Here is a 24,236-nt window from a genome sequence, read left to right as displayed (position 1 = left end):
GAGAGAACAGGGAAAAGGGCCCCCTCCTTTTAACCCATCAAGGCTCACCCTAAAACCAAGGTAACTTAAGGAATGGGTCAATGATTTTGGAACCAAAGAGGTCCAAAGCAGGGGTGAAATGCTCCCAGTTCGGACTGGATCAGCCGATCCGGTAGAAATGGCGGCGGGTGGCTCGGAGAACCGGTAGCAAAAATTCCTGTCACTTTCTGGCAGCAGGCCCGGCTCGGGGGGCGCAGACACAACACTGCTCCCCCCGCCCATGCCCACCCAATCGCCCAGTCGCCCGCTTGCCAATTCTTTCCAGCTCACTCGCTTTTCTCTAATAGGTTGTAAAAAATGCTTTGAAAAGTAAAAAAAACAAACACAGCTGAGCCGCGCAATCCTCAGAGCCTTTTTTTTTACTATTAAAAGCATTTTTAACAACCTATTCGGCCAAATAGATTGTAAAAAATGCTTTTAAAAGTAAAAAAAAAAAAGATTGCACGTCACAACTGATCACCCCCCCCCGTGTGCTGTTCTACTTACCCCATGCCTCCTTCTGGCATGCAATGTGTGCGCGCATCTCACATTTGTTGCGTACTGTGCATTTGGTGCGCAGCATGCATGCCCAGCCAGCAAACCGATAGTAAACCGGTTCAGATTTCACCACTGGTCCAAAGGGACTAGAAACATGACTGAAGGTTAAGTTGCCCTTTTGGAAAGCCTGGTGTATTTTGGTCCTCTTTAATTTGGTTGTGTGAATGAGCGCTAGAGCAGGCCAGGTTTCCGAGGAACAGCAGAAGCTACTTTAAGATCAAATCAGCCCATTTTATTAAGACCTCAAGGGGGCTTTCTTTTCATAAAGCTACTTAACTGGTCTTCGCAGCTGGAATGCGCAACTCAAGACTGCCAGATGTTGACTTCAAGTGCTGGAAAATTACCAGCAGCTGCTCTGCAAAGGGTTACAAAAAGACCAACTAGCAAGTAAGCAATTCCCCAACCAAGAAACTGCCAAAGAGCCATCAGGAAACAGCCCAACCAAAGAATCGCTAAGATCCCATCTACACAGGCAGGCAAGACACCAGAATATAAATCTGACAGCGAACAGCACTCCTTACTAGCACCGATGATGTTACCTAGCTGGGTAAGGAAACGTCAGCAGGAAAACAAGCAAGCTCAGAAAGCATCAAGGACCCCTAATTACCGAAAGGCTGCGGTACCCCATATCAGTGGTGAAATCCAGTATTTTTTACTACCAGTTCTGTGGGAGTGGCTTGGGTGGGTGTGGCTTGGTGGGCGTGGCAGGGGAAGGATATTGCAAAATCTCCATTCCCATACAACTCTGGGGCTAGCCAGAGGTGGTATTTGCCGGTTCTCCGAACTACTTAAAATTTCTGCTACCGGTTCTCCGAACTGCTCAAAATTTCTCCAGAACCTGCTGGATTTCAACCTTGCCCCATATCCCCAGCAAATCTGACATAGAGGTTCAGCCAAAAGTGTTAATGCATTTAATGCAATTAACACTTTTGGTTCTGGTGGCTCAACAGACTAAGACAGTCTGTTATTAACACAGCTGCTTGCAATTACTGCAAGTTCAAGTCCCACCAGGCCCAAGGTTTACTCAGCCTTCCATCCTTTATAAGGTAGGTAAAATGAGGACCCAGATTGTTGGGGGCAATGAAAGTTCACTTGGTATATAATATACAAATGGATGAAGACTATTGCTTGACATAGTGTAAGCCGCCCTGAGTCTTCGGAGAAGGGCGGGATATAAATGCAAATAAAAAAAAATTTAAAAAAATTTGTAGGGGTAAACCAGGAACAGGTTGTTATTTCTCTGCCTGAAGGCAGGTCAAGGAGCAGTGGATGGAAGCTAATCAAGGAGAGAAGCAACCTGGAATTGAGGAGAAACTTCCTAACAGGGAGGACAATTAACCAGTGGAACAGCTTGAGCAGGGGGGTTGGACTAGAAGACCTCCAAGGTCCCTTTTATCCAGTTATTCCTGTTCCCCTTCACCTGGTTGGAGGCGAGAAAAGCCAATTTCAAACTGGATTCTCAAATCTGCAAGCAAGGTTCTGCTTCAGGTGAGCCACAAATCTACTTGCGTCTCTCAAAATTCTGTACACCCTTGCAAAGATAGGCGATAGGAAAAAACATAAACCTGGCATGGGAACTTGAGATGATATGAAAGCTTTGCTGATGAAGACTGGACGTGTACGTATTAACCTCTGCCTACACTAGCCTTCTGCAACCTGTTGGAGATACTCTGTGGAGTTAAATTTCCACAATTCAGAGCCAACACTAGTGGGTACTAGACTAAAAGGTTGGAGCTCATCAAGACTGAATTGCTTAAATAAAAATTATTTATAAAAAAAAAAAAGACTGAATTGCTTAACCCAGTGGTCTGCAAACTTGGCTCTTTTAAGAGTTGTGGACTTCAACTCCCAGAGTTCCTCAGCCAGCAAAGCTCACTTCTGTACAATACAACATTTCAACACAATATTTGAAATTCTGAGAGTTGAAGTCCATCCATTTTAAACTTGACACGGGTGAACAATGCTTGTTAAGGGTAATCTGGGTTCATAACCAAGGTTGTGGACTGTTGAGCAGAGTACCCTACGCATGAAAATGACTGAGACTGTCACAGTCACTTGCAGATAAACTGGGGTTTGATATTCCTTTACTTTTAGGGAAAAGGCAAAGTCATAGTCCAAAAACAATCCAGGTCATACACATATAAAGCCAGTCAGGGATGTTACAAATATCAAGTCTTCTTACCAACGTAGACTTGCACAACAAACAAAGTCTTCTTTCAGTTCGTCAAAACACAGTTCAATTCACAACAGTCAGTATCTTGAGGAATCAGTAACCAGCCATGATCAAGCAACAATCATAAAGCTCAAATATATAGTTGCAGCATGTCATCAAGTTACAATGCTGTAGCGTCCCTGTAGATTCCCCACAAGCCATAATTTAGTAGTCCTTTTATACATTGGCTAGAGAGCTCAACCAATCAGGATGCTTGCATGATGCAGCACAGCCTTAAAGCAATATCATGCCTTTTTTGCAGACCACTGGGTTAACCCATCTCTTAAGACAAAGATGTCTAACCCTGGAAACTTTAAGACCTGTGGACTTCATGCTGGCTGGAGAATTCTGGGAGTTGAAGTCCACAGGTCTTAAAAGTTGCCAAGGTTAGACATTCTTGTCTTAAGAAGGGGGGGGGGGAAATATTGTCTAAACCAAATACGATGCAGGTCTTTGCAAAAAAGAGACGTTTCCAAAGCCCTACTGATTCTATGTTAAAAAGGTACTCTAGAAAAATATCCCAGAGCTTTGGGGAACATCAACAATAGAATAGACTAGAGTAGACTAGAGTAGAGTAGAATTCTTTATTGGCCAAGTGTGACTGGACACGTCTTGGGTGCATATGCTCTCAGTGTACATAAAAGAAAAGATACGTTCATCAGGAATCATAAGGTACAACATTTAATGATAGTCATAGGGTACAAACAGTAGAAGGAACAGAAGCAGATATGCAGATTATTGAGGAACAGAACTGAATATATGGCGCTCAGGGTTGAACTGTGGCATTTTGGGCGATTTCGGAGTCTGGTTATTTACTTGCAGTGAACTGATGAGGTTATCTAGTTGGGTAATGAAATGTCTAAAGGCAAAAAACCAAGCATGGCTGGCTGGGGAATTCTGGGAGTTGAAGTCCACAGGTCTTAAAAGTTGCCAAGGTTGGAAATCCATGCCTTAAGGAGAGGGAACTGGCTAAACCATTAGAAGGTGTAATTTTTGTTTTGACGAATAAATTAAAAAATAAAACAAAATAAATGGTGGCTGTTAAATCGAGGGTATATTTTTCAGTAATGTGCCTAGCCAGGAAGGAAACATTACAGAGGTAGTGGATAAATCTCAGTCTTTAGACATCAAGACATTTCCACCGCTACTGATAAACCCTGAGCACATGATTTAATCCTATATTATAAGTCTCTTCTCACCTGTTCTGAACCCAGGGCACGAGGCGAGCCAAACGGGAACGGAGCACAAACTCCGCTTAATACGCTTAACAGCATCCCAAGACTCATTACGGGAATTCAAGGATTTATCAACGCTACTTTGAACTTTTGGTTGTTTGGCCTAAATTTGGTGGAACCCCAAACTTAGCTGAGACTGGCTTCCTTCCTTCCTTCCTCCCACCCTGACTCTCTCCTCCTCTCTTCTCATGTTTTCCTTCCTTCCTTCCTCCTCCCTCTGTTCCTTCTCTCTCTCTCCTCACGTCTCCTTCCTTCCTTCATCCGTTTCTCCCCTCCTCTCCTTCCTTCATCCCTATCTTTCCCCTTCTCTCTTCTCACATCTTCCTTCCTTCCTCCCTCCCCCTCTCTGTTCCTGCTCTCTCTCCTCATGTCTCTTTCCTTCATCCCTATTTCTCCCCTCCTCTCCTTCCTTCTCTTGTCTCCTTCCTTCCTCCCTGTCTCTCCCCTCGTCTTCCTTCCCTCCCCATTCCTTCTTTCTCCTCACATCTCCTTCCTTCCTCCCTGTTTCTCCCCTCCTCTCCTTCCATTTCTTCTCTCTCTCTCCTCACGTCTCCTTCCTTCCTTCCTCCCTGACTCTTCCCATCTTCCTTCCTTCCCTCCCCCTCCCCGTTCCTTCTCTCTCTCCTCACATCTCCTTCCTTCATCCCTATTTCTCCCCTCCTCTCCTTTCTTCTCTCGTCTCCTTCCTTCCTTCTTGTCTCTCCCCTTGTCTTCCTTTCCTCCCCGTTCCTTCTCTCTTTTCATATCTCCTTCATTCATCCCTATTTCTCTCCTCCTCTCCTTCCTTCTCTCTCGTCTCCTTCCTCCCTGTCTCTCCCCTCGTTTTCCTTCCTTCCCTTCCCGTTCCTTCTCTCCTCACATCTCCTTCCTTCATCCCTGTTTCTCCCTTCCTCTCCTTCATTCTCTCACGTCTCCTTCCTTCCTGCCTTCCTCTGTCTCTCCCCTTGTCTTCCTTCCCTCCCCATTCCTTTTCTCTCTGTCTCCTTCCTTCATCCCTGTTTCTCCCCTCCTCTCCTTCCTTCTCTCTCTCCTCACGTCTCCTTCCTTCCTTCCCTCCCCATTCCTTCTCTCTCCTCACATCGCCTTCCTTCATCCCTGTTTCTCCCCTCCTCTCCTTCCTTTTCTCTTTCCTCACATCTCCTTCCTTTCTTCCTTCCATTCCTGTCTCTCCCCTCCTCTCCTTCCGTTTCTTCTCTCTCTCTCCTTATTTATTTATTTATGTATTATTTATATTTTTATACCGCCCTTCTCCAAAGACTCAGGGCGGTGTACAGCAGAAATAAAACATAAATATCGACAGTTTAAAATACAATAACCATTAAAAATCTAATTCAGTTATGCTGAAAAATTTAAAAATTTTGAATAAAAGTCATAAATAAAATTAATCCCCTTAAAATTCCATTAAAACATTCAATTTAAAATTGTATCAGGCCAGCCCTGCTTGATGAAAAAAGGTTTTGAGCTCGTGCTCCTCACGTCTCCTTCCTTCCCTTCCATTCCCTCCTATTGCAGGTAGTCCTCAACTTACAACAGTTCATTTAGTGATCGTCAGAATTTACAACGGCACTGAAAGAAGTGATTTAAGGACCGTTTTTCACACTTGTGATCATTGCAGCAATCCCATGGTCACTGATCCAAATTCAGACCCTTGGGAACTGACTCATATTTATGACCGCTGTAATATCCCGGGGTCATGAGATCCCCTTTTGGCGACCTTCTGACAAGCCCAGTCAACGGGGAACCCAGATTCACTTAACAACCACGTGACTAACAGAACCATTGCAATAATTCACTTAGTCCCTATGGCAAGAAAGTTCGTAAAACAGAGCAAAATTCACTTAACCAATGTCTGTCTCCCTTAGCCACAAAAATTTCGGGCTCAATTGCGGTCGTTAAGTCGAGGACTACCTGTCATATTAATAAATGCTACTTTTTCATTTCCAAGTCCATTTTTTGAAAGCCTCTTTTTTCCTCCAAAGAAAGAGGTCAGCAGGATCCTTAAGTTGACCGGGGGGAAAGGTGGGAACGGAGAAACAGATTGTCTGCTCAGTGCCAAAATATTTCTCTCCACCCTGACCTCAGCTCCACAAAATTAGGCAGTTATGTGCAGAAATATGTGCCCCAAAGTTAACACATTTCCCCACCCAACATGCCCTAAAGCACTGTAGAAAACGTGTGAATTTTGCTTCTTGATTGCGAACCACGCTTTTCCCATCATCTATGGCAGTGGTGAAATCTGAACCGGTTTGCTACCGGTTCGCCGGCTGTGCACTGCTCGCCAAGCATGCTGTGCGCATGCCAAAAAAGGAGGCTTGGGAAGGTTAAGTAGAACAGTGGGGAGAGAGGAATCAGCTATGGTGCGCTATCTTGGGAACCTTTTTAAAAACTTTTTTAAAGCATTTTTTATTACCGGTTCAAGGCTCAGGGGCTAGGACGTTGAGCTTGTCGATCGAAAGGTCGGCAGCTCGGCGGTTCGAATCCCTAGTGCTGCCGTATAACGGGAGAAAAGTAGAAAAAATAGGGACCACTTTTGGTGGGAAGGTAACAATGTTCCGTGCACCTTTGGTGTTGAGTCATGCCGGCCACATGACCACGGAGACATCTTCGGACAGCGCTGGCTCCTCGGCTTTGAAACGGAGATGAGCACCGCCCCCTAGAGTCGGCAACGACTAGCACGTATGTGCGAGGGGAACCTTTACCTTTATCTTTACTACCAGTTTGGGAGAATAGTTAGTAAAAAATGCTTAAAAAAAAAAAAAAGGCTCGGACGGTCACAGCTGTGCCGTGCAATTGTCCGAGCCTTTTTTTTACTTTTTAAAAACATTTTTTAACTACCTATTCGCCTGAACCGGTAGTACAAAATTGCTTAAAAATTATGAAAACAAGTTCTGACGATCAGCTGAGCGACGCGTGATCGTGGGAACTTTTTTTAAAAAAACTTTTCAAAGCATTTTTAACTGCCGGTTCCAGAGAACCGGTAGTAAAAAAAAATGTTTAAAAAGTTAAAAAAAAAAAAGTTCTGACGATCGTGCATTGCTCAGCTGATAGTCGGAAGGTTTTTGGTTTTTTTTTTACATTTTTTTTTCACTACTAGTTCGGTGAACCAGTAGCATTTTTTTACTATCAGTTCGGGCGCATGTCGCTCAATTTAGGGTTATATATATATTTTAAATTTTATTTTTATTATCCTGCCTTCATTATTTAGTAACTCAAGGCACAGAGCATACGTAACACTCCCTCCTCCGCCTGTTGTCTCCATAACAACAACAACCCTGTGAGGTGAGTTGGACCGAGCGTGACTGGCCCAAAGTCACCCAGCTGGCTTTCATGCCAGCCGCCTGGTGACTGGCCAAAAATTCAACCAGTTTTCATGCCTCAGGAAAGACTGGAACTCACAGCAGCCTGGTGATTGGGCCAAAAAGTCACCCAACCAGTTTTCCTACCTATGGCGGGATTAGAATTCACAGTCGCCTAGGGAATGGTCAAAAATTCAACCAGTTTTCATGTATCAGAAAAGACTAGAACTCACAGCAGCCTGGTGATTGGCCCCAAAAGTCACCCAACCAGTTTTCCTACCTATGGCGGGATTAGAATTCACAGTCGCCTAGGAAATGGTCAAAAATTCAACCAGTTTTCATGTATCAGGAAAGACTAGAACTCACAGCAGCCTGGTGATTGGCCCCAAAAGTCACCCAACCAGTTTTCCTACCTATGGCGGGATTAGAATTCACTGTCGTCTAGGGAATGGTCAAAAATTCAACCAGTTTTCATGTATCAGGAAAGACTAGAACTCACAGCAGCCTGGTGATTGGCCCCAAAAGTCACCCAACCAGTTTTCCTACCTATGGCGGGATTAGAATTCACTGTCGCCTAGGGAATGGTCAAAAATTCAACCAGTTTTCATGTATCAGGAAAGACTAGAACTCACAGCAGCCTGGTGATTGGCCCCAAAAGTCACCCAACCAGTTTTCCTACCTATGGCAGGATTAGAATTCACAGTCGCCTAGGGAATGGTCAAAAATTCAACCAGTTTTCATGTATCAGGAAAGACTAGAACTCACAGCAGCCTGGTGATTGGCCCCAAAAGTTACCCAACCAGTTTTCCTACCTATGGCGGGATTAGAATTCACAGTCGCCTAGGGAATGGTCAAAAATTCAACCAGTTTTCATGTATCAGGAAAGACTAGAACTCACAGCAGCCTGGTGATTGGCCCCAAAAGTCACCCAACCAGTTTTCCTACTTATGGTGGGACTAGAATTCACAGTCGCCTAGGGATTGGTCAAGAATTCAACAAGTTTTCATGCCTAAGGGAAGACTAGAACTCACAGTCGCCTGATGAATGGTTCCTAACCAGCTTTCCTGCCCAAGGTGGGACTAGTTTAGTGACCGTTTGAAGTTACAGCGGCACTGAAAAAACTTACTTATGACCATTTTTCACACTTGTGACCGTTGCAGCATCCCAAACGGTCACGTGATCAGACGTTCGGCAACTGATTCATTTACGACGGTCGCAGCCTTCACAGGGTCACATGATCCCCTTTAGCGACAATGGGGGGGGGGGGGAGAAAGAGGAGCCAGATTCGCTTACTGACCGGGTGACTAATTTAACTATTGCAGGAATTCACCTAACCAATGTGTCGAAAAATGTTGTAAAATGGGGCCAAAACTCGCTTAACCAATTTCTCGCTTAGAAATTCTGGGCTCCATTGTGGTCGTAAGTTGAGGACTGTCTATAATTCTAAGCACAGTTGTGGGGTTTTATTTGGGATGCAAACTTTGCCGCCCTATACATGTTCCCACAAGTCCTTAAGAAAGTTCGTTTAATGGAAAACAGTTCGTTTCTCCAGTGCCATTTTTCACACTTATGACCAGTGCAACCAGCCCCTTACATTTGGATGCTTGACAAATGATTCATGTTTATGACGGCTGCAATGTCCTGGGGTCGTGTGATCCCCTTTTGGGACCTTCTCACAAGCAAATTCAGTGGAGAATCCTGAATCACTTAACAACCGAGTGACTAATTTAACAATTGCAGTGACTCACTTAACCAATTTGTCGAGAAAAGTTGCAAAACGGGGGCAAAACTTGCTTAACCAATTGCTCACTTACCAACCTAAATTCCAGGCTCAACTGTGGTCATAAGTCAAGGACTTCCTGTAACGAGGACAGATTTTCAAGCGAACGATCAACGAATTTAACAACTTAAAGCGTGTCGAGAAAAATCATCAAATATGGGGGGGGGGGAGGAACCTCACTTAACCAACTTCTCACACGCAACATAAATTCTGCGCTCAACCGCGGTCGCAAGTCGAGGACTTCCCATAAAGAGAACAGCTAATTTAAGGAGTGAAACGATCGACTTTCAAGTGCTCGGAAACTGTCTGGAAAGAAACTGCATCACCGAGGGTTGAGAAAATCCCTCTGAAACGGTCGTGCTATTTTGGGCACAATATTCTCACTTGGCAAATCAGGTACGAGATTAAAGAGCTAAAGACTAAATAACAAGTGCCAGAATGTGCAAGCAAGAGGGGGGGGGGGAAACCCTCCACGCCTTACCTGAATGTGTCCAGAGATTCCCACGCGACAGATCTAAAACCACACAATACCATCCAGTTGTTGTTAAAACAAACAAACAAACGAACAAAAAACTACCCCAAAACCGGAAAGGGTTGCAATTTCTCGGGCTTCCAAGAAGCGCAACTGTTATGGACAGACTACTCTTAATAAAACTTCTGATGTCACCTTCCCTTCCTGCCAAGCTGGTTCGGTCATTTCCTCGGGGTACGCTTCGCTTCTTCCTCCTTCTGTATTTTTACCTTCCTTTGGATACCCGGAGAGACGCTCTTCGCGTCAGCCGAAAACCTGTCTGTGCGTGACAGCGGGACGGACAAAAATATGCCTGCATGTGCAAACTAACTCCCGAAAGCTTTCGACACTCTTTAAGGAGGGCAAGCCAGAGGCAAACACGAGAGTTTGGGAAATCCCTCCTCCAGAAAGGATGGGTGTGGCGGGCATCGTCAGCGAACAATTTCCTCTTCTTTTCCACCCTGAAAGTGTCACTCCGACAAACAGAGGCGTCCACGGACCAGAAAGCTAACAAAATCAAAAAGAGGCTTTAACCAACAACTCACGAGAGAAGCTGGCTGACCCTGGGAACCATGAGGCACAGCCACAGGATGTTCCTTGAAGAACAACATTTTGGACCGTCAGACGAGGCGGTCAAAAAGACAGAGGAATATTTTAGCTTCGGACAAGTAACTTCCTCTACAGGTGGTTCTTGACTTACAACCATCTGTTTAGTGACTGTTTTTCACAATTACCACCATGGGAGGAGCATCCCCCCTGGTTACCTGACCAAAAATGTGGATGCTTGGTAGAATAAGGCCTCAAATTTTTAGACTTAGACTAACTTTATTGTCACTTTGAATGTACACCAATCAGCATCCATTAAAATGAATTTTTTATTTCGTACAGCTCTTTAAAAAACCGACATAGTAATAACCATTTCTATATGTCTATGGAGATTCCATACCCATCATCCAGTCTATGGGTATCCCCCACCATTCAGCCAGAGCTGAAGAAGTTTCTTGAATGACAAGCGAAATGTTTTCAAAGAAAAAAGAAAAACAAAAAAGATCAGTTGCCTCTTTTGGGACAAACCATTTCTATAACATAAATCTATCTGGTAAACCCCAAAGCTTCATTTTTTCTGTCTCAAGCATAAAGTCCAGAAGCGGTTTCCAAAACAACTGCGCGGAACAACTTGTGGCACGGGGAGGAAAGTTACTTAACAACAGTCTTCCTTAGCAAGATATATGTTGGGCTTAATTGTGGTCGTAAATTAAGGATTAACTGAATACAGAGTCAGTTCCAGGTTACATAAAGAATGCACGCTGGATTTACTTTTTGGCTTTTAGGTAAGGACTCTTGTAAGTCCACCTCAACAGAATTGCTTCGAAACCCGAGACATTGTGCATTCAAAGTTTGTGGCACATCGTCCAATTTAAGCTTATTTTTAAATTTAAAAATTTTTTTTTGAATCATCCTCCCTTCATTATTGTAATAAATAACTCAAGGCAGAGAACATACTTAAACACTCCCTCCTCCGCCTGTTGTCTCCACAACAACAATCCAGTGAGGTGAGTTGGGCTGAGAGTGACTGGCCCAAAATCATCCAGCTGGCTTTCATACCTAAGGTAGGACTAGAATTCACAGTCGCCTGGTGACTGGCCAAAAATTCAACCATTTTTCATGCCTAAGGGAAGACTAGAACTCGCATCCGCCTGACGATTGGCCCAAAAAGTCACCCAACCAGCTCTCCTTACCCAAGGTGGGACTAGAACTCCCCATCTCCCGGTTTCTAGCCTGAGAGCCTTCACCACTAGACCCAACTGCCTTCTATCGACAGAAAAGCTGGAGCGACTGGTTCACTAACTGCTCAGAAAGACATCCATAACTGATGTACGAAGCTTAACATGCAAGCAATATGCTGAAAAATCAACCTTTTGGATTTCCTTCTTTAAATCCAAAAAATTAAAAAAAAAAACTGTACACCTACATAAAAAAAAAATCTTGTAAATCTGCAAGAACCAAGCCGAAATCAAGAGAGCAGGAAATCAAAGGATTCACGGGAGAGAGCAAAACCTCGCTTGAAACACCCAAAGCAGGAATCGATTGAATGGGTGAAGAAAAAAAACACAAAACCCAAAGTAAAACCTCTGGAAAACTGGCTTGCTAAACATCTGGCCCAGCTCCAGTCTCCCCTGCCTCGGTTTTACCTTTTGCATGAAGAAAAGGACTTCCTGCTCCGCCGAGCGCCTTTCGCAGCCAGCTTTTCAGCTGTCCCCCCCTGGCTAGATTCCCCTCCGAGAAGCTAAGCCGCTGGTGTGATCTGCTCGAAAGCTCGTTTTGCAATGCTTACCTTCCTCCGGGGTCACAGGCTGCTAAGCGCTATGTGGCCGCGGCCTCAAAATAGAACATAAGCACGTAAATATATGCAGGAGAGGGCAGGTTTTCGGCAGGCTGATGAAGCCAAGGGGACGCGCAGGGAAGCCCGTTGCAACTGCCTATGCCACACACTGAATCACGAACCAGCCGAACGTGTTTTAGCTTAGAGGGTCCTGTACGAAACCGAAGACGCGTCACCTTCTTCAGTGAAAGAGAGGGAGGGGGGGAGAGTGAGGTAGAGAGAGAGAGGGAGAGAGAGAGAGAGAGAGGGAGAGAGGAGGAGAGAAAGAGAGGGAGAGAAAGGAAGGAAAAGGAAAGAAAGAGAAAATGAGAAAAAGGAAAAAAGAGGGAAAGAAAGAATAAAGAAAAAGAGAGAAAGAAAAAGGCAGAATGAAAGAGATAGAAAGAGAAAGAAAAAAGAAAGAGAGAAAGAGAGAAAGAGAGAAAGAAAGGGACGGGGGCGGGAGAGAGAAAGATTTAATAAGACAGAGGTTCCCAAACTTTCTGGGTTGATGGCATCCTCAACATCTCAGGAATTTTGTTTTTGTGTCACTCTTAGTGTCACAAACCCTGCCCCCGTGGCACCCCAGGAATAAGTTAGGATATCATGTTTACGAAGTAGTAAAATAAACTATGGCTGCTGCCGTGAGGCTTGGGAACTGCAGCCGTAAGATAATGATGATGAAATTTAATCTTAGTTGAGTCCTATCAACAGCCCAAATCAGCAATAAAATATACCAGTGGTGGTCCCAATCTGTTCCTCCAAAGCACAAGCTAAGAAGCCATGGATGGAAACTAATCAAGGAGAGAAGCCACCTAGAACTAAGGAGGAATTTCCTGACCGTGGGAACAATTCATCACTGCAACGACTTCCCTCCAGAAGTTGAGAGTGTTCTAACACTGGAAGTTTTTAAAGAAGAGATTGGACAACCATTTCTCTGAAATGATATACAGCAGGGGTCCTCAAAATCGGCAGCTTTAAGACTTGTGGACTTCAAGACTTCAAGTTGAAGTCCACAAGTCTTTTTTTTTTTTATAAAAAAGTTTTATTTTTACACTCATATCCAACAACTCATCCAATGTACAGTCATATACAATTAGTTGGGCTTGCCCAGTCACCACCCCCTCCTTTTAACTCTCTTTCTACTTTCCAGACCTTCCTCCCCTTCTCTTATCTATATCCTCTCCTCCCTCCACCCTATACCTTCCTTCTCCCTCTTCCTTCCTCTTCCCCTCTTTCCTACCTCCTACTCTCTCCTTTCTCCCTCCCCACTATTCTAAAATGGTAGCTGGGCAGAACCGACCCTACATTAATTATATTTATACATCTTCAATAATCCCTGTACATTAACCATCACTCCATCCTCTATCCTCAACCCCCCCCCCTAGTTCCCCTCCCCCTTACCTCCCCGACTTCCCAGAACAAAATGCTGGGTATCAAAACTAACAATCATAATCCAAAATAAATCTTAAATTATAATCTCTAGTCACTCTGCACATAATCAAACTCTCAATTCCCCTCTCCTTCAAAAATATATCTAATACAAAATATTTCCTAAATTTACTCATATGCTATTCGATATTTTTTTATCTGATACTTATTTTGAATATCCACATTTGAAGTCCACAAGTCTTACACATTTGAAGTCCACATTTGAAGTCCACAAGTGTTAAAGCTGCCAAGTTTGAAGACCTTTGATATAGAGTCTCCTGCCTGAGCAGGGGGTTGGACTAGAAGACCTCCAAGGTCCCTTCTAACTCTCTTATTCTGTATTCTATGGGGATGCAGAAGTGATGGCTTGCCTTTTTCTTTTAAAGCCCGCCAGCTGTTTAACACCAGCTTTATACTCAGGATGGATTCCTGTTCAGAAGGCACAGAGGAAATATTAAATAGATAAAATACAGCCATTTTCAAGCCCTAAATACTTATGGAAAAAAAAATTACTTGGCTGGTAATGTGAGCTATGCAAACTTCGGGGCCTCAAATCGCAGAACTGATCTTTCTGATGGGCCAATTATTCCTCCGTGTAAAGACTTAATATTTAGGTATCGTATTTAGGAGCTGCTCATCTACCCTCAAAAAGCAACTTTGGGGTGTGTAAAAATAGAGCAAAATAGAAATCTTATGTCCCTTGGGCCATTGGGATGTTTACACAGGTGTGCATCAACACCTACACAAAACTAAAAAAAAAAAAAAAAGGTTGTATATTGTATAGAGTCACTGATTTTTTTCTCAAATGTCTTCATAACTCTCTGGCAAACCTATGCAGTGGCTTAAAAAACCCACCCTAGATTTATATGATGCGTTTGTTCACACAGTATATTTGTCTGGGTTCACTCAATATTCTTCTTGTTAACGAAATTGCTATGTTCGGAAATTAAATGATGCCTATGGTTTTTTTTTTAAACAAGAGAATCTAGGCCAGCATTTCAAAACCATAGCAACCTTATGAGGTGTGGACTTCAATTCCCAGAATTCCCCAGCCAGTATAGCCGGCTGTGAAATTCTGGGAGCTGGAAGTCCGCGAACTTAAAACCTATTTATTTCGTATGGCTGGACTGGCCTGATTTTAAATTCTAAATTTTAATTGAATTTTGATGGGTTTTAAATTTGATGGGTTTTAATGGGTTTTAAATTTTAAATTTCTGTACTTTTATGGGGTGTAATGTTATTTTAAATTTTCTGGAAAATTTGAATCAGTTTTTTAAGGGTTGTTTTAATTATTGTGTATGTTTCTGTTTGTATTTTATTTGCCTGTTCACCGCCCTGAGTCCTTCGGGAGAAGGGCGGTATACAAATTAAAATATCATCATCATCATCATCATCATTATTATTATTATATCATGTTAACTAAATCCAGCACCCGAATTGTGAAGCAGAATTTACAAACCACACAACGCACTAAAGAAAAAAGAATGAAATCGATCTGAAGAAGCTTCTTGGATGACAAGCGAAAACGTCTTCGACTGATCGATCTTTATAGAGATGGCTTGCTCGTATTATTATGAAAAAAACCAAAAGTGGTGATTTGATGTTAATGCCTTATTTTGCTGCAACGGAAGGAGTCGGAAGTCCGTATTTGGGGTTTTTTTTCTTTTCTTTTCTTCCCCTTCCTCGCTTCCCTTCCCCTTCTTCCTCCGCATCGTTTTCCTACTTACTTACTTTTTGTATTTTGTATCTTATTCTATCTTATATCTCCATAAAAATGTTAAACGTCTTCAAAGAGAAAAACAAAGTCCAGTTGCCTTTGGAAAAAGCACCTTTGGCACAACCAACTCCATTATTTTGTGACTTAATGCAACACATTATTCTCCACTTAAGTTTATTTTTGGTCAAGGGGATGTTTTTGGGCCCAATGCCTTTCCTTTTTACACAACCGGCTTTTTTAACTCCAACAACACGTGCCAAACTGCATCTCTCTGGAATGACGGAAAACAGGTCTTCTCCTTGACTTTTTATTACATACGCCTCTATCCATTTCTTTTCTTTTCTTTTTTCTTTTTGGTGAAATTTTTTTTATTTTTTGACAAAAAAAACCCCCTCATCAAACCAATTATAACGTGCTGCATGGATGTTAACGTATAGAATAGAATAGAATAGAATTTTTTATTGGCCAAGTGTGATTGGACACACAAGGAATTTGTCTTGGTGCATAGGCTCTCAGTGTGCATAAAAGAAAAAATACGTTCATCAAGGCACGACATTTACAACACAATTGATGGTCAATAGATCAATATAAATCATAAGGATTGCCAGCAACAAGTTACAGTCATACAGTCATAAGTGGAAAGAGATTGGTGATGGGAACTATGAGAAGATTAATAGTAGTGCAGATTCAGTAAATAGTTTGACAGTGTTGATGGAATTATTTGTTTAGCAGAGTGATGGCCTTCGGGAAAGAACTGTTCTTGTGTCTAGTTGTTCTGGTGTGCAGTGCTCTATAGCGTCGTTTTGAGGGTAGGAGTTGAAACAGTTTATGTCCAGGATGCGAGGGGTCTGTAAATATTTTCACGGCCCTCTTCTTGATTCGTGCAGTATACAGGTCATCTTCTTGTGCAATCACAAAATAAACATCTCTTTCATACATATATCTTATATTATCTTTTCTAACATATCTTTCCATCTAGCCAACGGTAAAATAAATCCCGTATTTTATAATATTGCTTATCTTCTTGCTCTCTAATTTCAAATGTCAATTTACTCATCTCTGCCCATTCCATCATTTTCCTAATTATTTCGTCTTGCGAAGGTAACTTCTCATTTTTCCAGTTTTTAGCGAACACAATCCTGGCTGCTGTAATAATATTCACAATCAGATATTTTACATCTCTCGTATGTATCTCAGGTATAGTTCCCAACAGAAAGACTTCTGGCTTAAAGGCCTCTATCCATTTCAGGTTATGCCTTGAGCTGCCGGCCACGATCTGAAGTGGATGCCATTCATATCTTTGCTACAAGGTGCTTGGTGTTGTGTTTTTCTACAATCTCTCGTTTTCAAAACTGCACCAATGTTCATTTTTGTTTGAGTGATCCTTCAACACCACCCCTCCAGATCCAGGAAGGAAGCAAGCTTTCCGAGAGAGAAGGACTGGTATCTACTTAAGACGGCAGGAAAAGTAGCTCCTTGCCTCGGCTCTATTTATAACCCGAAAAATCACATTACACAGGACGGATTCTCTCCCCCCCGCCCCCCGGTTTGCAACGAAGATTGCAGCTTCTCAGCTGAGGTTGCTTTGAAAGACATTTCCTGCGCAACGATTTGGGGGCTGTTTTGCTAGTTGCACAGTGGTCTATTTTCTCATGGCCACCTATCCTGCACCTGCTTTCTTCTTTTCAAGAAACAAACCACAGCACGCAATAGTCAGAAGTAAGGGGGGGGGGGATTTGTAGATTATTCTCCCTCTGCAAGAGATTCACACCAAGACTGAAGAATAGAAAGCCGTTCGGTAGGGTCAGTCTGAGCAGGTGGTCCCAAGTCAGGGGCAACTTTTAATGACCACATTAGACCAGGGGTCTCCAAACAGGGGGTTGGACTAGAAGACCTCCAGGGTCCCTTCCAACCCTATGATTCTAAATTCTATCAGGGCCAGCCAGTACAGAGAATAGAGAAAGCAGGAGAGAGAGAAATAAAAAAGAGAAGATCATGTAGCAACCGACAGTGCCATCCATGTCCATAATTCTGCTAAATTCCCTCAACACTGTCAAACTATTTACTAAATCTGCACTACTATTAATCTTCTCATCGTTCCCATCACTCATTTCCTTCCACTTATGACTCTAACTTTGTTGCTTGTATCCTTACTATTTATATTGATATTGTTTCCTGATTGCTTATTTGTAGCTTATGACTATCATTAAGTGCTAAATTTATACCCTATGACCTATCATTAAGTTTTGTACCTTGATTAAGGTATCTTTTATGTACACTGAGAACATATGCACCAAGACAAATTCCTTATGTGTCCAATCACACTTGGCCAATAAAAAATTCAATTCAATCCAATCCAATCCAATTCTATTCTATTCCTACTGCAATGGATTACTGCAATGCTCTCTACATGGGGCTCCCCTTGAGGGGCATCCGGAGGCTTCAGTTAGTCCAGAATGCGGCTGCACGGGTGATAGAGGGAGCCCCTCGCAGCTCCCGTATGACACCTATCCTGCGCAGACTGCACTGGCTACCTGTGGCTTTCCGGGTGCGCTTCAAGGTTTTGGTGAACGTCTTCAAAGCGCTCCATGGCATAGGGCCAGGCTATTTACGGGACCGCCTACTGCTACCGAATACCTCTCACCGACCCGTGCGTTCTCACAGAGAGGGACTCCTCAGGGTGCCGTCAGCGAGACAGTGTCGTCTGGCGACACCCAGAGGAAGGGCCTTCTCTGTGGGGGCTCCCGCCCTCTGGAACGAACTCCCCCCAGGACTTCGTCAACTCCCGGACCTCCGAACCTTCCGTCGCGAGCTTAAAACACACTTATTCATCTGCGCAGGACTGGATTAGTTTTTAAATTTGTGGGTTTTTTAATGGGTTTTTATCATTTATTCTAAATTTTTAATCTCGGCCAATTGAATAAGTTTTTTAATTGTATTTTAATAGTATTTATATTGTAATATTATTGTCTATTTTATCTGGCTGTGAACCGCCCTGAGTCCTTCGGGAGAAGGGCGGTATACAAATTTAAATAATAAATAAATAAAATAATAAATTCCATATTTTATTATTCTATTCTATTCTATTCTATTCTATTCTATTCTATTCTATTCTATTCTATTCTATTCTATTCTAAGTGTCTGTCAACTTGGCAACTTTAAGACCTGTGGACTTCAATTCCCAGAATTCCTCAGCCAGCCCTGGTCATTTATGCTTCAAATAAGAACTCTTAATGGACTTATTTTGTGAACGTAATTCTAGATGTTTACAAGCTTCAACCACATCAGACGTCATCAAGTTTAAAACTAGATAGTCCTCGACTTACACAGTTCGTTTAGCGACTGTCCGAAGTTACAACAGCCCTGAAAAACCGACTTAGGACAATTTTTCACACATATGACCACTGTAGTCGCCTCAAGGTCCCGTGATCCAAATTAAGACCCTTGGCAACTGACTCATATTTATGACGAATGTCTCAGAGATCATTTTGTGACCTTCTGAGAAACAAATCAATGGAGACCCCAGATTTGTTTAACAACAGTGTTACTAGTTGAACAACGGCAGTGATTCACTTAACAACGGTGGCAAGGTAGGTTGTAAAATGGGGCAAAACTCACTCTAACAAATGTCTCACTTAGCAACATAAATTTTGGGATCAGAACTACCTGTAGTATTTCGGGACAACTTGGATGTCCAGCTAGGCTCCATCCACAATAGGATTTGGGTCTAAATCCACATCTACTTAAGATTGGCTTCACATCCTCCCAAGTGCAGCGGTGTGGCTCAGGCTGTAAGAAGCCTGTTATTAAAACACAGCTGCCTGCAATTACTGCAGGTTCTAATCCCACCAGGTCCAAGGTTGACTCAGCCTTCCATCCTTTATAAGGTAGGTAAAATGAGGACCCAGATTGTGGGGGGGGGCAATAAGTTGACTTTGTAAATATACAAATAGAATGAGACTATTGCCTTACACACTGTAAGCCGCCCTGAGTCTTCGGAGAAGGGCGGGATATAAATGTAAAAAAAACAAAAACAAAACAAAACCTAGAATCATAGGGCTGGAAGGGACCTTGGAGGTCTTCTAGTCCAACCCCCTGCTCAAAGCGGGAATCCTTAGGGAGTCTGGACATCCTTGTGCGAATTTAACTCAGCACAACCTCAACTGAAGGATCTCTTCCATGTGTCCTCTGGTGCCTGGCAGACCCAAACCCTTTGCATTGATGGGGTCTACACAAACACACTACACAACCACACCAGCTCGGCTACAACGTCAAGAGGCTTCAATCCCCAGGTAGACAACATTAAGAGAACATATAGCTGAAGCAGCACTTGTGTAGACCAAGAAGCCATCAGGAATTTGGCCAAACAACAAGGAGTGCCTACCCTGTGACTTAGTTAGTCCTCAACCTACAGTCCATTACCGGGTTCCAGAATTTCCGGGGCTAAGTAAGGCGGTAGCGAAGCCAATTGTGTCCAATTCTACGACCTTTCCCGTCACCGCTGTTACAGCAAATCACCATCGTTATTAAGTGAATCATGCAGTCGTTAAGCAAACCCTCCTCCTCCTCCCATTTGCTTTGCAATCGCTAATGGCAGTCCCGGTATAAATAATGCTGGTTTTACCAAGTGCCCAAATTTTGACTGTGGGGATGCTGCGTCCGTCCTAAGTCCGAGAAGCAGTCCTACATCACTGTCTTCGGTAGCGTCGTAACTTCAAAACAGTCCCTAAACGAACGGTCGTTAAGTCGAGGACTACTGTATCGGGAAAGAAGATTCTGTGGTCATGCCATCTCAGTCTCTGAAGTGCTTATTCTGAAGAGTTGGGAAAACATTCTTGGAAACATCCTGCTAAGATTTCTCAGGTGGGGCTGAGAACTGAGCTCTTGGCTGGGGGAGTGGGACAAATTTGAATGCAGGTGAGAGGAGAGGAAGGTGCCAGTATGAAAATCCTCGGGGATCAAAGGCCGGAAAGAGGAAAAGAGGGTGCCCCACGTTTGCATGCAGAATGGCAGCGGCTTGGAAGACATTTCTAGTCCTGCCCAACACAACACAAAAGAGATGATTGTGTTGCATAACGAAGGGTGTGGGACTTGTCTCCTAGAGAACATCTATTTGGCCTTTCTCTCTCTCTCTCTTTCGGTTTCTTTGATATATGACTATTATGTCTATCAATCTGTCATCGGTATTCATCTCTCCCTCCCATACACATTTATTATCTATCAATCTCTGTATTCATATCTATCTCTATCATCTCCCCCTCCCTCCTCTATGTATCGGTATTCATTCTATCTATCTATCTATCTATCTATCTATCTATCTATCTATCTATCTATCTATCTATCTATCTATCTATCTATCCATCCATCCACCCACCCACCCACCCACCTACCTACCTACCTACCCTCTTTCTTTTTTTTGCATTTATATCCCGCCCTTCTCCGAAGACTCAGGGCGGCTTACATTGTGTTAAGCAATAGTCTTCATCCATTTGTATACTATATACAAAGTCAACTTATTGCCCCCCAACAATCTGGGTCCTCATTTTACCTACCTTATAAAGGATGGAAGGCTGAGTCAACCTTGGGCCTGGTGGGACTTGAACCTGCAATATTGCAAGCAGTTGCTGTTAATAATAGGCTGCATTAGCCTGTTGCGCCACCAGAGGCCCATTTCTATCTATCTATCTATCCTCTATCTATCCTCTATCTATCCTCTATCTATCTATCTATCTATCTATCTATCTATCTATCTATCTATCTATCTATCTATCTATCTATCTATCTATCTATCTATCCATCCATCCATCCATCCATCCATCTCTATCTACCTATCTATCATTCTGAATCTATGTGTGTGTGTGTATGTATCTATCCCTCCATTATCTCTCTCTCTCTCTCTCTCTCTCTCTCTCTCTCTCTCTCTCTCTCTAACAAATGTTTCACCGAACAGTATGAATTTGGGGCTCAATGATCTCCCTATGTATCTATTGGTATCCTATCTATCTATTTTCGATCCATCCATTCATCCATCCAGTGGCGGGATTCAGCCGGTTCTGGCGAATCGGTAGCGCCGACTGCGGTAGGCCCCGCCCACCTATCCAGATATGCTCCTGTCCTATTTAGCCACATTTTGGAGGCTGTGCCGATGATGTGCAGAAGGAATGCGCGCGAACAAAGAGAATACGTGGAAGGCTGAGCATGCGTGGAAAGTGTGCTCACATCTGCGAACCGGTAGGAAGGCTAAATGAATCCCACCTCTGCATCCATCCATCCATAACCCGAGGACTACCTGTATGAGGCATCTAAAGCCAAGCCAAGCATCTGAATTTCGATCAGGTGACCATGGGGAGACCGCACCAGTCATTAAGTGTGAAAAACAGTCTTAAGTCACATTTTTTTTCAGCTCTGTTATCACTTTGAAAGGTCACTAAACGAATTACTGTTAACTTAAGGACTATCTGCATTTCAGCCATGGCAGGGCCTGTCCAGAGATGAGCTGACAGCTGATTTAATTTTGCTTTTCATCTTTCGGAGACGAGACGTAAAATGAAGAAAGGCACGCCTTGCTGGGCGCTAGTTTTCCCCTGCTTTCCGACTGGATTAAGAGAGCTTTGCAATTGAGGACAACGGGCAGCGTGAGATGTTAACACCTGCCTGCCACTCCTGAGACCTGCTAAGTCTTTAGGTCGCCATCACGTGGCTCAGCTCTGAAGCCACCTGTGCGTGCCCAGGGAATAAATGGGATTTGCTTTAAGGAGATGCGGAGAGCTGCTTTGGTCTCTGAGCTCCGTGACACTTTGTCGTTTTCAAATCTGCAACGCATTATACAGCCCTCGAGATTAGAACCCAAGGGGAACAGACGGGGCAAGGCAGCAACCTGCTAACCTTTCGGTCCTTCACCTGCGCAGCCACCGTCCTTTTCTCATCCTTTCCTCCTGTCCCATTAATGTAGCAACGTGGCTTTTGGTGGCTCCCAATAGGAGGTTTGCAACCCAAGTTCAAAGTTAGCTTTCCATCTGGAAAACAACAGCTTTGCTCCTTGAATAGCAATAGCAACAGCCCTTATTTATTTATTTATTTTTCGTATTTTTATACCGCCCTATCTCCCTAGGGACTCAGGGCGGTTCACAGCCAGATAAAATACATATAAATATAGGATAAAACATACATTAAAAAACTTATTCTAAATGGCCGAATAATTAAAACAGCAATACACATAATAAAATCCCCCAATTAAAACCAATTCAAATTTAAAAATCTAGTCCAGTCCTGCGCAGATAAATAGATGTGTCTTAAGCTCGCGGCGAAAGGTTCGGAGGTCAGGAAGTTGACGGAGTCCTGGGGGAAGTTCGTTCCAAAGGGTGGGAGCCCCCACAGAGAAGGCCCTTCCCCTGGGCGTCGCCAGCCGACACTGTCTGGCCGACGGTACCCTGAGGAGTCCCTCTCTGTGAGAGCGCACGGGTCGGTGAGAGGTATTCGGTAGCAGCAGACGGTCCCGTAAGTAACCCGGCCCTATGCCATGGAGCGCTTTGAAGATAGTTACCAAAACCTGACTTATATACCACTTCGCAGTGCTTGACAGCCCTAAGCGGTTTATAGAGTCAGCATCTTGCCCCCCCAACAATCTGGGTCCTCATTTTACCGACCTCGGAAGGGTGGAAGGCTGAGTCGACCTTGAGCTGGTGAGAATCGAACTGCCGACGGAAGCAGTCTGCAGTACTGCATTCTAACCACTGCGCCACCATGAATCCTGCGTAGCGAGCAGTGCTGGTATTAATAAAAGGAGAATATTTGTAGCTCAGGGTTGAAATGAAGGGTCCCCTGGTGGTCTTTGAGCTGGGTGGCTTTCTTGCCGACGTTTCATGACCCAAACTAGGTAACATCATCAGTGCTAGAAGGTGCACACTGCAAACTCCTCTCCCTTCTAGGACTGATGATGTTACCTAGTTGGGTCGTGAAACCTCTGCCACAAAGCCACCAAGGTCAGAGAGCACCAAAGACCTCACGGTCCTCCTCTTCCTCCTCCTCTCCTCTATGCAAACTCCTCTCCCTTCTAGAACTGATGATGTTACCCTAGTTGGGTCGTGAAACGTCTGCAAGAAAACCCACCAAGCTCAGAGACCACCGAGGACCCCTCAATGCTGTTATTAATGATCAGCCATTAAGGGAACTAGATATTTCTAGCTTAAGGAAGAGAAAAGTTGGGGGGGGGGGGACCTGACACCTGCTTTCGAATACTTGAGCAACAATCCCAGGGAGGAGGAGGTCAACTATTCTCCAAAACACCTGAAGGCAGGACAAGAAGGTGGAAACTCCTCAGAGGGAGATCCAACCTGGAGATAAGGAAGAACTTCCAGACAGGAAGTTCTGTTTTTGCTACAGTTCCAAGGGCTACCAGGATGTTAAATCATCGGATAGGCAACTGCAGATGCCCATATATCCTCAAAATGTCAGTCAACTCCCTACAAGTCTGTCTGGATTTTTTTTTATTATTTGCATTTATATCCCGCCCTTCTCCGAAGACTCAGGGCGGCTTACACTATGTCAAGCAATAGTCTCATCCTATTTGTATATTTATATACAAAGTCAACTTTTATTGCCCCCAACAATCTGGGTCCTCATTTTACCTACCTTATAAAGGATGGACGGCTGAGTCAACCTTGGGCCTGGTGGGACTCGAGCCTGCAGTAATTATAACTGCAGGCAGCTGTGTGTTAATAACAGGCTGCATTAGCCTGGTGAGCCACTTCCCAGCCCTATATTAATATTATACTAATATTATAACATCAATGTTTAAGTAATGAATGTTGTAAAATTTGATTATTATTTTATAAAGGTATCCGTACCCGGACAAGACACTGTTTAATTGGAGATGGAATTATTATATTAAAAAAAAAAAAAAAGAGAGACATTTTTCCACCACAAATTCATTTTGACAATATGAAGAAAAGATCCTGAATTCAAACTTCTAAAAAAAAAACACACCTTGATCATAAACATTTTATTTTTTGTGCGTTTATTCAGGATAATTGTTGAAACACTGAAGCTGCCAAGCCAGCCTGGCACCGATTTATTATAAATGAACTTGTGAAATGGAAAGTTTTCCGCAGATAAAT

General features: G+C 43.4%; 1 protein-coding gene across 9 annotated transcripts in view; it reads right to left on the bottom strand.

Annotated features, from left to right (window-relative positions):
- PTP4A3 (protein tyrosine phosphatase 4A3) overlaps positions 1-24,236 on the bottom strand; it is a 122,569-nt gene that overhangs the window by 31,835 nt on the left and 66,498 nt on the right. The window contains exon 1 of one of the 9 annotated variants that reach the window (XM_058174466.1): positions 19,745-19,919. The exons of 2 other annotated variants lie outside the window; for them this stretch is intronic. The gene's annotated coding sequence lies outside the window, so the exon portion shown is untranslated. 6 more of the 9 variants (XM_058174465.1, XM_058174463.1, XM_058174459.1 and 3 more) reach the window with 6 other exon arrangements.

Source organism: Ahaetulla prasina, chromosome 3, assembly GCF_028640845.1.
Source record: "Ahaetulla prasina isolate Xishuangbanna chromosome 3, ASM2864084v1, whole genome shotgun sequence".
NCBI lineage: Eukaryota > Metazoa > Chordata > Lepidosauria > Squamata > Colubridae > Ahaetulla > Ahaetulla prasina.
This window is presented reverse-complemented; position numbering and strand designations above follow the sequence as displayed.